This window comes from Myotis brandtii, unplaced genomic scaffold, assembly GCF_000412655.1.
Source record: "Myotis brandtii unplaced genomic scaffold, ASM41265v1 scaffold850, whole genome shotgun sequence".
NCBI lineage: Eukaryota > Metazoa > Chordata > Mammalia > Chiroptera > Vespertilionidae > Myotis > Myotis brandtii.
Window position 1 is genome coordinate 239,555 of NW_005371455.1, and position 15,901 is coordinate 255,455.

Below are 15,901 nucleotides of genomic sequence, written 5' to 3' on the forward strand. Positions count from 1 at the left end.
AAGAAAGAAAGAAAGAAAGAGAAAGAAAGAAAGAAAGAAAGAAAGAAAGAAAGAAAGAAAGAAAGAAAGAAAGAAAGGAGTTGTTTTTTTGTTTGATTGGTTTTTTTCCCCTCCAAGAGGTTCCTGGAAAGCCTTCGGGAAGAGGTAACTTAGAAATAATTCATTAAAATACTAAAAACAAGCAAAATTCTTTGAAAGAAAACGTCATTTCAGAAAGGGACAAATCATTTCTTTCCAAGGCAACAAAAGAAAGAAAGAAGGAGTTGTTTTTTTGTTTGTTTGGTTTTTTTCCCCTCCAAGAGATTCCTGGAAAGCCTTCCGGAAGAGGTAACTTAGAAATAATTCATTAAAATATTAAAAACAAGCAAAATCCTTTGAAAGAAAACATCATTTCAGAAAGGGACAAATCATTTCTTTCCAAGGCATGGGGTACAATGGTCATGACTCATGGTTTTGGAAAGACAACCATGTTACAAGCCTTGTAGCCTTACCTCCTGTATGGTGACACTTTAGTGTGATAAATGTGAAAGGGAAGGAGGATACCCAAAGGCCACTTCTCCATGCAGGCATCTCTGAGGGGTGTGTGATGGTTAAAGCAAGGTTGTTTACACAGGGCCAGCTTCATGGGCACATGACCAGTGCACTTGCCCCTGGACTTATATTCAGAAGGGAGTTTCATATTCTGTAGTTGTTGTCTTTAACTATTAGTAATTTTCTCTTTGAATTTTCGGGTTGTAAGTGAATTTCAAAGGGCTAATGGAACAAGCCCTGGTGGCTTGGAGCATGGCTCACAGGCAATGTGGTTTCCTATACACCTCCACACCCCCACAGCCCCAGCATGGGGTCCGCAGGTTGTAAGTGAATTTCAAAGGGCCAATGGAACAAGCCCTGGTGGCTTGAGCATGGATCCCAGGCAATGTGGTTTCCCATACACCTCCACACCCCCACAGCCCCAGCATGGGGTCCTCAGCCCTGGCTCCCAGCTCCCTGGAGTCTGGGTTTGCTCAGCTTCTCTTATCCTCCTCCACCTCAGCACTACTACACTCTACCTGGAGTGGCAATCAGTTCCTTCTTTCAGGAGATCTGCCTTCTACAACCACCCTCTGCTGCTAGTGGGAGCTTTGGTAGAGGCACGAGGAGACTCAAGGCTGGGCATGCACATTCCACAGTGCCGTAGGGCAAGACATGCTGAAACCATTCCTGATCCAACCTGGCAGTTCCATGGCCACTGGGCAGGTGAATCAGTGGACATGAAGCTCTGGCTCACCCCAGATCCAGGCAATGAGCATGTTCTGGGTTGCAATCCCTTGGGGGTCACCTGTCTGGCATGAGTTGGAATGGAAATCAAAGGGAATAGGAGATTGATTTCCCCATTCATGGCCAGAAAGGCAGGCCAGTTCATCTGCTGGCAGGAGGGGGAAGCCAGCAGCTGGTGAGTGATGTATGCACACTGATTCCTGGACCGGCACTCTGGGTACATGTGCACTCTGCACATGCCCTGCAAATAGCTTCACGTTGCAGGGAGGGTGACATTCAATAACAAATAAAAAACACCAGGCTGTGTCAAGAGAGAGTCTGTGAAAGAATGGAAACCTTTTATATTTTAGTACTTTCTGTGTTTTTAGTATTAAAATATGCATGTTGTAAATATGAAAACGGCATGATTATTGCTATATTTCTGCTTTTAGAAAAAGAAGTTCTCCATTTTCACTTTGTTCTGGGTCACTCAAATTATGTAGCTGGCCCTGGGCCTCTGAGTGCTCTTGTCTAATTAGCCTGCGTCTAAATGAGTGCACATGGCAAGATGAGAGCACTCACCAATAACAGATTCCCGTCTTCTTGGGGGCATATGAGTAGACTATTTTCCAGCCTTGCAGGTAGGTGAGCCTATGTGATTAATTCTCACCAGGAGAAGGTGAACAGAAGTGATGTGGGTCCCCTTCAGGCTAAGGCAGTGGAAAGCAGGTGCGCCTTCTCCTTTTTGCTTTACCATCTAATTACACAGGGCAGTAAGCCTCCAGACTGATGGGTCCTGAGACTCTCAATAACGACATGTTGCAGAACCCCTTCCCCACCTCTCTCAATCAACATGGACCCATCAGACTCTAAATTCAGTGAAAAGACAACTTGAGTGTGTTAAGCTACTTAAATTTGGGAGTTGTCACTTGATTACCCTACCCCGACTTAAAGTAAGTCATGATAACAGTCACCAAACAGTACTTGCCTGCCTCTACCCCAATTAAAATGTAAGAACTCTGCCTTAAATCAAATTACCTCCAAGTTCCTTTTGGAAACCATAGGGTATCAGTAACATATACTCCTTAAATACTATTATTACAAAATCATGTGGAATTTAATCTCTTTTTCTTCCCCTGTTTTTGCATGACTTCAAAAAAGGGTTGAGTATGGTTAAGGCACTCCATTGAGTCTTAGGATCTAGACATCAGAGAAACTCCAGAAAACCAGGCTGGGAACATGTAGCCATGAGATGGAGAGAGCAGCATCTCTAGCTATGCACTGAGAAGTCAAAGCAAAATCAAGAAGTCACACAAAAATATGATTCATCACTTTTAAACCATTGAAGAAAAATATTAAACCTATGAACATGGTGTAAAGAGAAGAACCTTCTCCAACTGGTGTTTCTGCAAAAGCCCTTGACCTTCCAAAACTAGTCAGTCCTGTTTGCTTACGCAGCTCCTTCTATACTCAGCTTCACTCACGGGAACATGTGCTACTAAAAGGTTAATTTCTGGCTACCAGAAACATTGAAGTAGAAATGGCTATATGCACAAATAGAACACTTGCTTATTACTCTATTTCTAAACTCTCTAATTATTTTATGTAAAAAGAATACATTTGAATTTCTGCTTCTATTCAACCATTTGATAACTATGAAAAAAAGGAAACATGAAGACACTCAAGCATATATTTGGACTTATCATGACTTCTGGAATAAAACAACAGTTCCCTTGATTCAGTCATCTCTTTCATTTAAAAAGTGAAACCAGGGCATGGCTTCCATTTTAAACTCTTTTTATGTTTTAATTACAGCAGTTCTCACTTGGCACAGTAATGTGGAATGGTAAAATAGGGCATGCAAGCTGAAATCACAAAGGGATCATAAAAATCAATGAGAAATATTCTATTTCATGACCTTTAAACATTTTTGTCAAAACATTAAACATTCACTTCTTGTCCATGATAAATGCATAGGAAAATGGGGGCAGGGGGGAGGTTAAAAGAAATGTTTTATACACTAAAATTTAAATTATAAAAATGGAAAATTAAAGTTTTTTATTTCTTTGTTACAATAAACCTTACAAAAAATTTAAACATTATTTGTAGTCGTGCTGTACACTTATGATAGAAAGCAAGTATCTTGCATAAGCATTGGCAAAGTGTCATACCCTTTTCTAAGTTTCAATCAGCATCTAAAAATTAACCTCTTCTGCTTTCAGGATCATAAAATATATCCAAGTGTTCTTTTTTAAAAAAGAGTATATTTTATTGACTTTTTACAGAGAAGAAGGGAGAGGGATAGAGAGTTAGAAACATCAATGAGAGAGAAACATCGACCAGCTGCCTCCTGCACACCCCCTACTGGGGATGTGCCCACAACCAAGGTACATGCCCTTGACCAGAGTCGAACCTGGGAACCTTGAGTCCACAGGCCGACGCTCCATCCACTGAGCCAAACCGGTTAGGGCCCAAGTGTTCTTTATGTGTTTTTATTTTTATCACTTTATAACTTTCCCTGGGACATTTTCCTTTTTGTCACAATCACTTTCCTTGCTTACACTGATACATTGATATGTACTTAGTCCCTTTAGCTGGGTATCTAAAGTCCCTGGAATGTCAGCACTATAAACATTCCACAATCAGCTATTTATTCTCTAAATTCCATGTAGGTTCAATTCACCATCACTTGCATCATTATCACTTTCCATTTCTTAGCTAAACTTTCATTTTTCTTTACTAATTTCCTTTTTTTCCTTTGTAAAATGTCAGATGGGCTCATGCCTGGGAAACAAGGAGGCAACACAACTATACACTTTGCAGTCTGCAAACTAACAGATGTGCAGTGACCAATGCCCAACAGACTTTAAAAGAAGTGATGTGACTGGTCACTTATCACAATGTGCCTGTGTTCATTATATAGTACTTTGTGAACTGAAGTGCTGTTTCAGTGAAGATTGTACTTTATCCAGTTACAGTTAATATACCATTATAACTGAAATCTGAACTGTGTTGCTGGAAACTGGCATTAGTTAGCAAAACTGTCGGTAACTAAAACGAATGCACAGTAGAACCATGGAGAGAGCAGACTGCCTAAATTTTGTGATATCCTCAAATATGTAAAACGATAATGTCATAGTTTCAGATATTATTCAGTATTTTTACCTTTTTCCCAAAAAAACAAATACATCTTTAACTCTGTATAAAAGTAGTTATTACTGTGTATCAATTTGTGGCCTGTGAAAATTAATGCTCTCTCTGGACTTGCATGTGGTTCACTATTTGGCCACATGTCCTGAATTACAATTCTTTGTTTTGTATGAATAACAAATTTTGCTGGTGAAATACCTATTTGTATAAGGTCAACAGTCCAAATATTTCACAGTAACTTATCAAAATATCCTCAATGTGCAAAAGTTGCTATGAAATATTGCTAATTATTTCACATAAATAGAGTTGTCCTAGGCAATATTGACACATTTGCTTTATTAAAATTTAACTAATTGTTGAATTATATCATACAAAGTCAAAAATATTGACCCATTGCTTTCATAAGGAGAAAACAGATCTAGATGAATTATCCCAATAAAATCTTCATACCCCATGTTCCATACAGGATTAGAGAGGTTATAGGTTTCACAGACTCAGCACAAAACAGATATTTTTCTTTGACAATTCATCTGAAATATTAATGTTAATTAAATAATGGAAATAAATGATATTTTTGTCCTGCAATGCTAATTTGCACTGTTTTGGAAGTTCTGTATATAACAAACAGAGTTCTATAATTTGATTAGTGTGATATAGGGAAAGAAAAGTTAGATGTGTTCTTAAAATGTCATGTAAATTTTATCCCTGCTGTATTCTAGAGTAGAGAGAACAGAGGAAAAGAAGAATAACATTCCCTAACCTGATGATTGACACGTTATACATGCTATTTCACTTAATTGTCATAACTAGGCTAGGATTAAAGCATTGCTATTATCATTTTTTAAATGAAGAAATAGCATCTAAGAGGGAAGATGTAACTTTTACAAATACACAAAGCTAGTAAATAATAACATTGAGATTTATATCCATATTTGTCTAGTCCCAATACTCACACTACTTTTTGACACTGGCTGGTACAACATTTATACATTCATTGAAGACTTTCTTTTAATGTAAACTTGAAAGGATGAGAGATATAAAAGAAAGACAATTAAGAATAATCACAAAGTCATTTATACCATGGCATAATATTGTATTACACAGCATAAAATTACCCAATCTGATCTCAATATTTACATTACCACATGGGTCCATGTCAGTGCTTTAAAAGAACTGTTTATGGATAAAATTTACTTACTCCCAAACACATCTATAATAATAAAAGAGTAATATGCTAATTAGACCTGACGGCCGAATGACCTTTACAGACGACCTTCCAGACGAAGCTGGGACTGTGAGGGACTAGCCCCTTGCACGAATTTCATGCATCAGGCTTCAAGTTTAGTAATAATTGTTAATATCTGTGGTTGTCACCTACTATATAGTCAGATTATCTTAAGCAAGTCTGCTGGAAGGAAACATAATTCCAACCCTGCCTACCTCAAAAGCTTGTTCGAAACTTTAAAAAGATATTAGAAATAAATTTTAAGTTTACAAATAAATGTTCAATGGGCTTCATTATTATGTAGTTCTATGTATATTTTTTCATGTAAGAGTACATCACCATTCTCAAAAGGTAATGTAAAACATTATTTGATTTTATGTTCTTAGATTGGTTGAGTCAAATGCCTTATGTACAAGGGTGGGTGATCTGGAAAAGTCATTCTCATAAGCACCTGAAACATTTGCTGTAGGACAGTAAGTATGAAAGACAGCCAGAAATAGGCAAGCATGGCTGTCTGGCACTACAGAATTAAGACATGGTGCCTCCATGTGGGTATTTATTTTGCTATTTCCATTATCTTCCATTCTGAGTACTATAAATGAGTAATACCTCAGGAAGCCAGAGAGCTAACTTTTTCCTAAAGGTATTAGATGTCTTAAGAAGAAACGCCTATAGCAAGTTCAACATTAATTTGAAATACTGTGAATTAGAAATCTCTGGACTTGGGGATATAAGGAATTTCAGTATCTAGAGACTGTGAAAATCTAACACACATTTTACTCTATTGCACTCACAATTCTACATGACTGTGGAATAGAAAAAGAAATGCATCCCTCCAGATATAAAGCAAATAAACCAGACATTTGAATTATATATCACTACGAAAAAAGATCAGAACTTGTGTCTTTGCAATAAATAGGAAGAACAGACATATGCAATTTTTGGCCATTTAAGGTTATTTTCATCTACTTATGATATTCCATTTTATTTTTTAGAGTTCTTAAAGTATCCCATTGGATTCCAACAAAAGTTCTTGAGATATACAAGGTAGCATTATATTCATTTAACATAACAACATAAATTACTAAGCAGTCAGTGGTTTCAGCAAAACCAAACATAAAAAAGAAAATATGGTAATTAGATGAAAACTAGTGTAAAAATATTTAAGCACCTGGAATTGCATCTTAAAATACATTTTTAGAATCAGACAGGCACTTGTTAAGTATAGATAGATGACCTTCCTGTCCTTTGGGAGTTTATATTCTAGTGAGAGGATCTGATATTAAATTTAAAATAACAAATCACTATAGAATTACATCGAAAGAAATGGATGTTGCTGCTTTTATAGTCATATCAAGGGACTTATATTGGAATAAGCAGAGATCGCATAAGTTATTGACTACTGTAAATTGAGAGTGTTTAATGTAAGCAAAAATGTTAGAAATGATACAATTTAGCATATTGGCAACATTCAGAGTGTGGCTATGGAAGTAGCTTATAAAATGGAGCAGAGGTGAAAACCAGTGGAGTTGAGAAGACCATAAAGCCTGACACGATGAGGTAGGAAAGCTCTTACCTTCAATCTCTGTGATAACAGCCAGTCTAGAGGGAGACCATGACATGGCAGACATTTCTGTCCTTCTTGACCTGGCTCTATCTTTCCCATTTGCAACAAATGGCTCTAAAATAGGCAAAGTTTGTCAAGCTAGCTATTTAAAAAAAAATTACTCTTTCTCTTCAGTTGACTTTCGTAGTCAATTAGACTCAGATTTTATCTATCTTAACTGTTTGTTTTTTAAGTCCTCACCCAAGGACATGCTAAGAGAGAAGGAGAGAAAGAGAGAGAGAGAGAGAGAGAGAGAGAGAGAGAGAGAGAATAGAGAGAAAGAGAAAAAGAGACATTGATCAGTTCATTGTTCGGTTGACTTCCATACTTGCCAAATTGGACTGGGCTCAAACTGACAACACTCAATGCTTTGGTGCACAAGACAACAATCAACTGAACCACTCCGGCTGGGCCATTTATATTATATATTAAATATATTAAATCTCAATTATATTTTTCTTCATCCCTTTTTCCAACAACATTGCTATTTATCAGATTTTCATCTTTCCTAGTTGGACTATTTCTAAACCATTGTAACACCAACCTCAATTTCAAATAATCTAACATGTTGTCAGAGGAATTTTTCACAAATGCACTTGTTCATATCTCCTAGCTACTCATGGATGCAGTGCCCTCTGAAAACTCTAGTAGCATCATAAACCAGGGGTGGGCAACCTTTTTGTGAGTGCGTGCCAAAACCAGCAAAATCTCTGACTCAGAATTCTTCTGCGTGCCAACCCTAATTTTTTGAGAACATGTTACGCCTACTTGATATCTCTTAAGGTGTACGTATGTGAAGAACCTTGAAGAAATAATAAAATTCATTCGAGCGACAAAAACACAGTATATGATGATGAAAAATACATTTATTTTTTAATGTATACATGTACACTGATAGTCCGACAGAAAACTTTATGACTCCGTTTGATACTATCAGTGGGACTTTTACTGCTGCATCACTGATGACAGAGATTTTACATCAGGTTTATATTTCATGACCTTCAGAGATATGCACGAGCTACTACTTTCATCAGCCAGGCTACTCTTATTATGAGACTTAACAAAATTCATCACTGATAACAAAGATTCACAATTGTAAATGGAAGATTATAAGAGAGGGTTTCACATGCCAGCAAAAGTTACTGGCATGCCATGTTTGGCACGCGTGCCAGGGGTTGCCCACCCCTGTCATAAACATTCTTCTGGGCACCTTTATCTTATTCATAGAATTATGCTTCCGCTAGATTTTCTAAATTGGCTCTTCTTCCTCTCATTTTGTACGTTATGTGGAAGTTGATTTTTCTACTTTCCATTATGCTCAAGTCAAATGTAGTTTGTGCTATTTCAAGAGCATTACATTTTTATTCTTAACTACAAATTTCTCCTCCAAAGTCCATGTCAACAAATACTTTGTCCTCTGGCCCTCCTTCAGTGGCTACCCTGGGCTGACAGAGAGGCTCTAGAAGTTGACTTATTGGTAGATGGATAAAGATTAGTCTGTTGAGTTTGAGATGCTTATGGGAAATTCATGTGCTAATAAATGAATTATTTTATTTTATTAATTTATTAATTTTCTTCCTTCAGTAATTTCTTCCTTTTTCTCCTTCCTTTCTTCCCATTTCCCTTCTTTCTTTCATTCTTTTTCCCTCTCTTTCCTCTCTCCCCCCCCTTGCTTTCTTGCTTTCTCTATTTTTTTTTCTCTCTATCAAGGAAGAAGACAGTGTAGACTGGTGTACTCAGACAATTCCCTGCCAATGAATATCTTGGCAGAAAGTCTCAAATCCTTCAAAGCAGTGGCCTACGGAAAAGTCCAGAGTTGGCACCAACATTCCTACTAATCCTCAAATTTCACATATTTCCTGTCCTCTTCTTTCTCCCAGTTTTCTCCTTCCTGGCGGAGGTCTCTATTCTGAGCCATATATAAAATTCGACCATTTTTTTAAGTACTATAGTATGTATTTTAACTAGAGTACAGTCATTAGCATTTCAGTCAGAAAAGGATTCAGTTGGTGGATGAAGGACAGACACCTCTATTATGCCAGCAGTATATTATTCAAATAGGGCAGATGTTTGCACCATTCTTAAAATAGTCTTCAGCCTTTATATAGTAGGAAGATTTGCTGTCATTTCTCACCTAGTTCAATTTCTCTCCACCTTTTTTTCCCTCTTACTTCTTCTCCTCACATGTCTCCTCACCTGTTATTGTCCTTCTCCAATCAGGAGCACAGGTACCATTTTGTTTTACTTTTTGTCTTATGCATATTAGCTTCCACTTTCTCCCAGGTCTTGGTATCTGTCAATATACATGTCCAAGTAGTTTATAAGGTATTTGTGCCCAACGTAAACTGTCAAAACTTCACTAATATAACTGAGACTAAAAAAACTTTTTTTTTGAGATTTCTCTTTCCAGGAATTTACATTGTCTTACTCTAACAACAGGATAAAGACAGTGTGCTGCCTGTTTTCTTCACTTATCTTAACATTTAGTCACTAGGCGCTCACATTCTTGTTCACTCAACTATCTATACTTACTGAGCAACTTTCTACACAGCTTTCTCTTTGGTGCAGAGATCTTAAGCGTATGTATTTTGGGAGGCTCTTTTTTATACAGAATAAAACTATAAATTTAGTTATAAAACAGTATGTACTTATGATTAACAATTACAAATTATAAATTTTAAAAATATGACTAATACCACCAATAATAAAATGTTGTTTGAATAAGCTATTTTTATTCATTAGTAGCTGACCATGCTCTGTTATTTCCCCCATACATTTTTTTGGGCTACAAAATCATCTCTTCCTGTGACAACATTTTTTTTATTATTGTATGTACTAAAAAATAATTTAGTCATTCATTTATCATGGTTATTTTTCTTATTCATTCATTCACTCATTATGGTATTCATTTTTCACTTCACAATTCATTGTCGGTGATGTCATAAACTTTCTTAGGATTCTTGTCAAATTTAGAAAATGTGTCTATCAACTCCATTCACAGACAGGCTCTGAAAATTTGGAGCATTTCAAGTTTTCTTCCAGTGAATAAATACTGTTTGGGTTGATACCACTTGTACAAGTTTTTGTTGATGTCTTATTGGAGTGGCATATTGTGCATGTTATGTTGTCTTCTTTGATCTCAATATTTCTTGTCAACTTCCTTTAATCACTCCTTAGTAACCATGGTCCCACCTGACAGAAGAACAAGTGTGATGGGCATGTCAGTGTGGCGAAAGCCCATTCTTAGCTGATTATGGTTAAAATATTACACTTGGTCAAATATTATGACAATGACCAAGTGCACACATTGCTCAAACCCCTTTTAAGGGAGCTCAGGCAAGTGAGGGGTCATGAAACTTAAGCTTCCTTTGCTTTATGGCAACGGAGTAACTCTTCCTCTGGTTCTTGCTTTCAAGACACTTGAAGAGCATAATGACAGTTGATCTATATAAACAGCTTTAATTTTTCTCCTGACAGTAACAGTTGTATGGCTCACCTATGTCTTTAATAACGTCCTAATTATGGTTAGTAATAGTGATATATAACACCCACCCCCCAGAATGAAGGGTTTATCTTAATACTGGAAACAATGTAGCCTTTTTTTAGACACGATAATATGATTAACAACATTATGCAATGGAACTTTTGCATTAACAATGATATCCTAATAATTTAGCAAAGCAATTTAAATTACATTTAAGTTGATGAATGGATTGCCCTTAAACTAAAACTAGCAATTATCAGCAGTAAATAATGAATCTAATTTTCTCCTTCAATGACCTCTTCATTCTGAAATTTAACTTTTGATTTGGAATCCAGAAAATCAGGAAAGAAGGTCCAGGTTATATCCTCAGAGCTGTAAATCCAAATGCCTCATCTCTCCCCCACACCTAGTTCAGGTACCATGACTCTAATGAATGGTATTGCCTTTATGATGCTTGCCCCATCCCCAGACTAATCCATTTTTATTACTATAAAAATGCACTTTTTGAGACACTTTGCATGTTATTCCTTTTTAAAAATTCCATCAGTGTCTCCCGATGACTTCTAAGATATAAATCAAATTTATTTGCACATGCTATTAGACCTTTCATGCCTTGGTCTGGCCTGTATGTCTGTTAATGCTTTTATTATAGCAATGTGACTCTTGTTCCAGCCTCTAGAAATACTGAACTCCTTGTAGTTACTTGAACAATTTCTGACACGTGTTCTTTTTTTCTATAATGTGTGAATTTACACATTTGTAGTTCTGAGGAGTCCTGCTCATTCTTCAAGTACTCACTTTACCCTATACTTTATGATGACTTCCCTAGGCACAGATAAATCTTTTTATGCATTCATTTCAGAGATAAATTTGCATCTGAGAAATTTCTCACAGATTTTTTTCCTTATGATTTACATATTTGTTTTTTCATTAGACTATAATATATATATATATAATATTCCAATAGAAACAATAGAAAGGAATTTACACATTTGTAGTTCTGAGGAGTCCTGCTCATTCTTCAAGTACTCACTTTACCCTATACTTTATGATGACTTCCCTAGGCACAGATAAATCTTTTTATGTATTCATTTCAGAGATAAATTTGCATCTAAGAAATTTCTCACAGATTTTTTCCTTATGATTTACATATTTGTTTTTTCATTAGACTATAATATATATATATATAATATTCCAATAGAAACAATAGAAAGCATAATGCCTGGGCCACAATAAGCACTTCTTAAACATTTGCTAAAATAATGCAATAAAAAATATAGTTATTATCCTCAAATTATTGTCTGCATTGATACTTTCCTCAAAGATCCCAGTTTTTGTTGCTTTAGTCACCAAAGAAAAAATATGATTTATATTTTCTATTATTGTGACAATTTTTCAGAGGATTGAGAAAATACATTTACCATTTCATCAGAATTCCCTCCATGCATGTTACCCAAATAATTCTGCATATATGTATTGAGTCTGAAATGAAATATCTTTTCCTGTTTATAGCATCTAATCAAAAGCAAAATGGACAAAACTTATCACCTAGGAGATCTGACATGCTCAGCAGCTTCCTAGCCACTAAATTTTGTCATAACTTGGTCACTCAACCCTAGTAGCCCAAACTTGAGAGCAGCAGAGGTGTTTTCTTTATTTTCAATCGATGTCCAGTGAGAAGTTGCTGAGTCAGTGCCTGCTTAGAACACCCTGGAGAATGGCACCTATTGACCAACCCGGGGAACTGAAGCTCAGCGTGTGATCCCTTCACACTCAGCCAAGCCCTTATATGATCCTGTCACCACAGTGCTGCAAACTTCTCCCACTCATCCCCATTACTCTTTCTAATCCATCTGGGTCATTTAAAAAGCCACCTATGCTCAACTTCCAGACACTAGTCCAATTATCTCAAAACTATTGATTTGGGCCACTCTTACATTTTATCTCCTGTAATTTCTAGATGTGTCATGGCCTTTCACTTGGAACTTTCACTCTACTGACAAAATATCTTGATCACCTGTTCCTGCACTTGTAGCAACCATAAGAGTATTTTAAGACCTCACAGCTTCCTGTCTGCTCTGTTCCATTTTTCCCATGCAGCTGCTATAATGTTTTCTGTGGGTGTTGTTTTTTGTTTTTTTTTTTAGACCAAATTACTTTTCCTATGCATCAGGGCTCAAAAAAGTACCTTGAGCAGAATGATGCATGGACTATATTTTGAATTAGAGAATAAAATAGTTATCCCAGTTTTGCCAATTGTCTATTTATTTTGGAAAAATTGGAGTGTCTCAAACTTTTAAATATAGAATAGATCTTAAAGAAGTCCTGTGCCCCTCCTCCCAGTGAGAAGACTGAGTACCGTGAAGAGTTTAAGTAATTGGTAGCAACAACTGGTTTAATGAGTCTGGCTTGTAATTCACAGCTCTCGGAACTGCCATGCGTTACCACTGGTCATATTCAATTTTCTGAGCTTTTGTTTCCTTATCTTTAAAATAGGAGCCATACCATCCCTTCTTACCTCATAAAGTTATTGTAAGTAATAAGCAAACTCATGGACATACAGCATTCTGATAAGCAAAACTGTCCATCTCAGATGCAGTATTATTAGGGCAGGGCCTTCCAGAACCCCCTTTTCCTGTGGCATGGCAGATAATTATTATTCTGCTCTATTTTCTTAAATTGTGCTTTGATTACTAAGCCCTCCCTAATTCATTGTACACTGTAATTATATCTCTTTACCTGGTAAACAAACAGCAATCTATGTGAATATGCTGATCCCACAGTGGATTTTCTCTATTCTAAAATCAGCTGGAATTAGATTCAGATAATGTAGCAAGCTGGAGCAATAGGCCTCCTAGGATTGGGAGGAAAGGAACCTAATAACCAGAAACATAGTTGAGAGGACGTGAAAACAGTAAGGATTGTTGATGATGGGAAAATAAAAAGTAAGACTTGTTATGCATCTAATATATGTTGGACATACTTAACTCCATTTCCACATCTAACATTCACAAGGTAGAGGAGAAAGACTGATGGGATAACTCATCCAAAACAAGTAGAACCACAATTTCAACTGGGTCTGTCTATGGAACACCTGTTCTTGTCAGTACTCCATGGTGGCTCTTGATTTATTATTGCAGATCATTGAAATCAAAAGCTAGAAGCCGGAGAGCCACAGCTCACTGGGAGTTTTCCTGGGCTACATAATAGAGGAATATAAACATTCATCAGATTCTGACAAGGACGTCCTGATGGTGATGGGTGGCTGCTGTGATGGTGCCAGAGCCCACCTGCTGCTATGCCAGGAGCCAAGCTGAAGACAAGACCTGGGAATGGGAAGGATTTCCTGGCAGCCCAATGGTTAGCGAATGTGAGCTGAGGAGGTGAATGCCTTAAGACTGATGAAGTTCACTTAACTACTGTGATTTCTAGAAAATTGATGCTTTAATGCATGAATGAATACCATTTCCTGCTGTCAATATCTCTTCCCTTTAGGATACCTCATACACTCTCATCAAAGAATCCCAAATAAAAAAGGTTAACCCATATGTCCAAATACCTAATCAATATTTCCACTTAAAGGTTTCATGGTAACTCTTACAATGTATAAAGAATTTTTTTAAATATTCCCTCCAAATTGGTTACTATAACACTATGGCCCTTGTTAGTAAAACACAACTGAAGAATTCTGCATCTTTCTTGTCAGCCCCCATATACAACCCATAGCAAGTTCTATCAACTCTGTCTTCTAACTGTATTTACCAACTTCTTTTTTAATCCATTCCTATGACCAGTATCACTGTTCCAGGCACCAGTTAGAAAAGTCATTTTGCATTGCATACCAATTCTGGTTCTCAACACCAGATCCATTCTTCACAAGGAGACAGAGCATCATCTATAAATGCGTGGCTGATTATGTCACTCTCAGTAGTAACTTCCCATTCAATTAAAATATAGGTCAAGTGCCTTTACACTGCACTGTATTATTTTAAGATGCTACTGAACTTGTGCAGTGCACAGGCTATGTGGTCTTTGCTGAGAAGCTGGGATTTCCTTATAATACATCATTCTTCCAACCTGTATTTCTCCTTCCTACTCTTTATCATATTTGGAAGTTATGCTTTGGGCTAATAATCTATTTAAATTGTAGATTTTCTGATAGACTGTCGGCTTCACTAAGATGGGAACTGGTTTGTATAGCCCATCATTGTGTCCTTATCCCTTAGCATAATGCCATAATCCGATTTTGGCAGTTGAGTTGTTTCTAGTGTACCCCAGCTTACCCAATACTGAGCTCCATTTGTGCTAGTGCTTGTTCACTGCCATTGAATCCTTTTTCCAAGGATGCGGTGCTTTGGACATCTACCCAGAATATGAGGGTTCTATCAGGCCACCCATAAGTGAGCCTCAGACACAATTGTTATTCCCAAACCACATGACGTCAAAACCCAGGCTCTCAGTCCTTCTGCATTAGCAAAATATCACAGAGAAAAGGCCACAAAAGCATGGTTCAGTTATTTGGAAATCTGTCTTCTTTTTACTTAATTTTGGATGGATAGTTTGAGAAACTCAAAACAAACAAAGAACCCAAAACCTTAAACACTGTTCTGCCAAACCCTGTTTAGATTGTACCTGGAGCAAAAATTGCATGATATTCTGCTGATTGAGGAGCAAACGATGCTGTTCTATAGATACCATCATAATCTCTATCACTGGGGAAAATGACAGATTACCAACGATTACACCTTTCCCAGTTTTTCCCACAGTAATTATAATCTAAAAGCTGCCAAGCAGGTAACCTGCTGCATGACAAAAGTATTCTTGTTGACGCTTTTATTTCAGATAGATTTTACTACTCATTACATCTCCATTTCCTTCTTGGAAAGATAATGAGTCATGGAATAGACACTCCAGCAATCTAACATTGTCACTATGATTTTTGACATGAGACTTTGTATGTAACTTCATTAAAAAATTGCCTCTGAATGAAGATTAGACTTTTATTTTAAAAGTATATGCTAAATCAAAGTTTCCTTTTTATATAAAATACTTCTACAATGTATTTCAGATTCCTGTGTATTGCTAATGTCTCCTATTGCTTTATGTCTTAGAAACATTTTATGCTAAGGATATAAAACTCAGAGTTTGTGTAAATTAATGAAAATCTTTTCTGCACATCAGGCAGAGGAGTTTTAAAGTC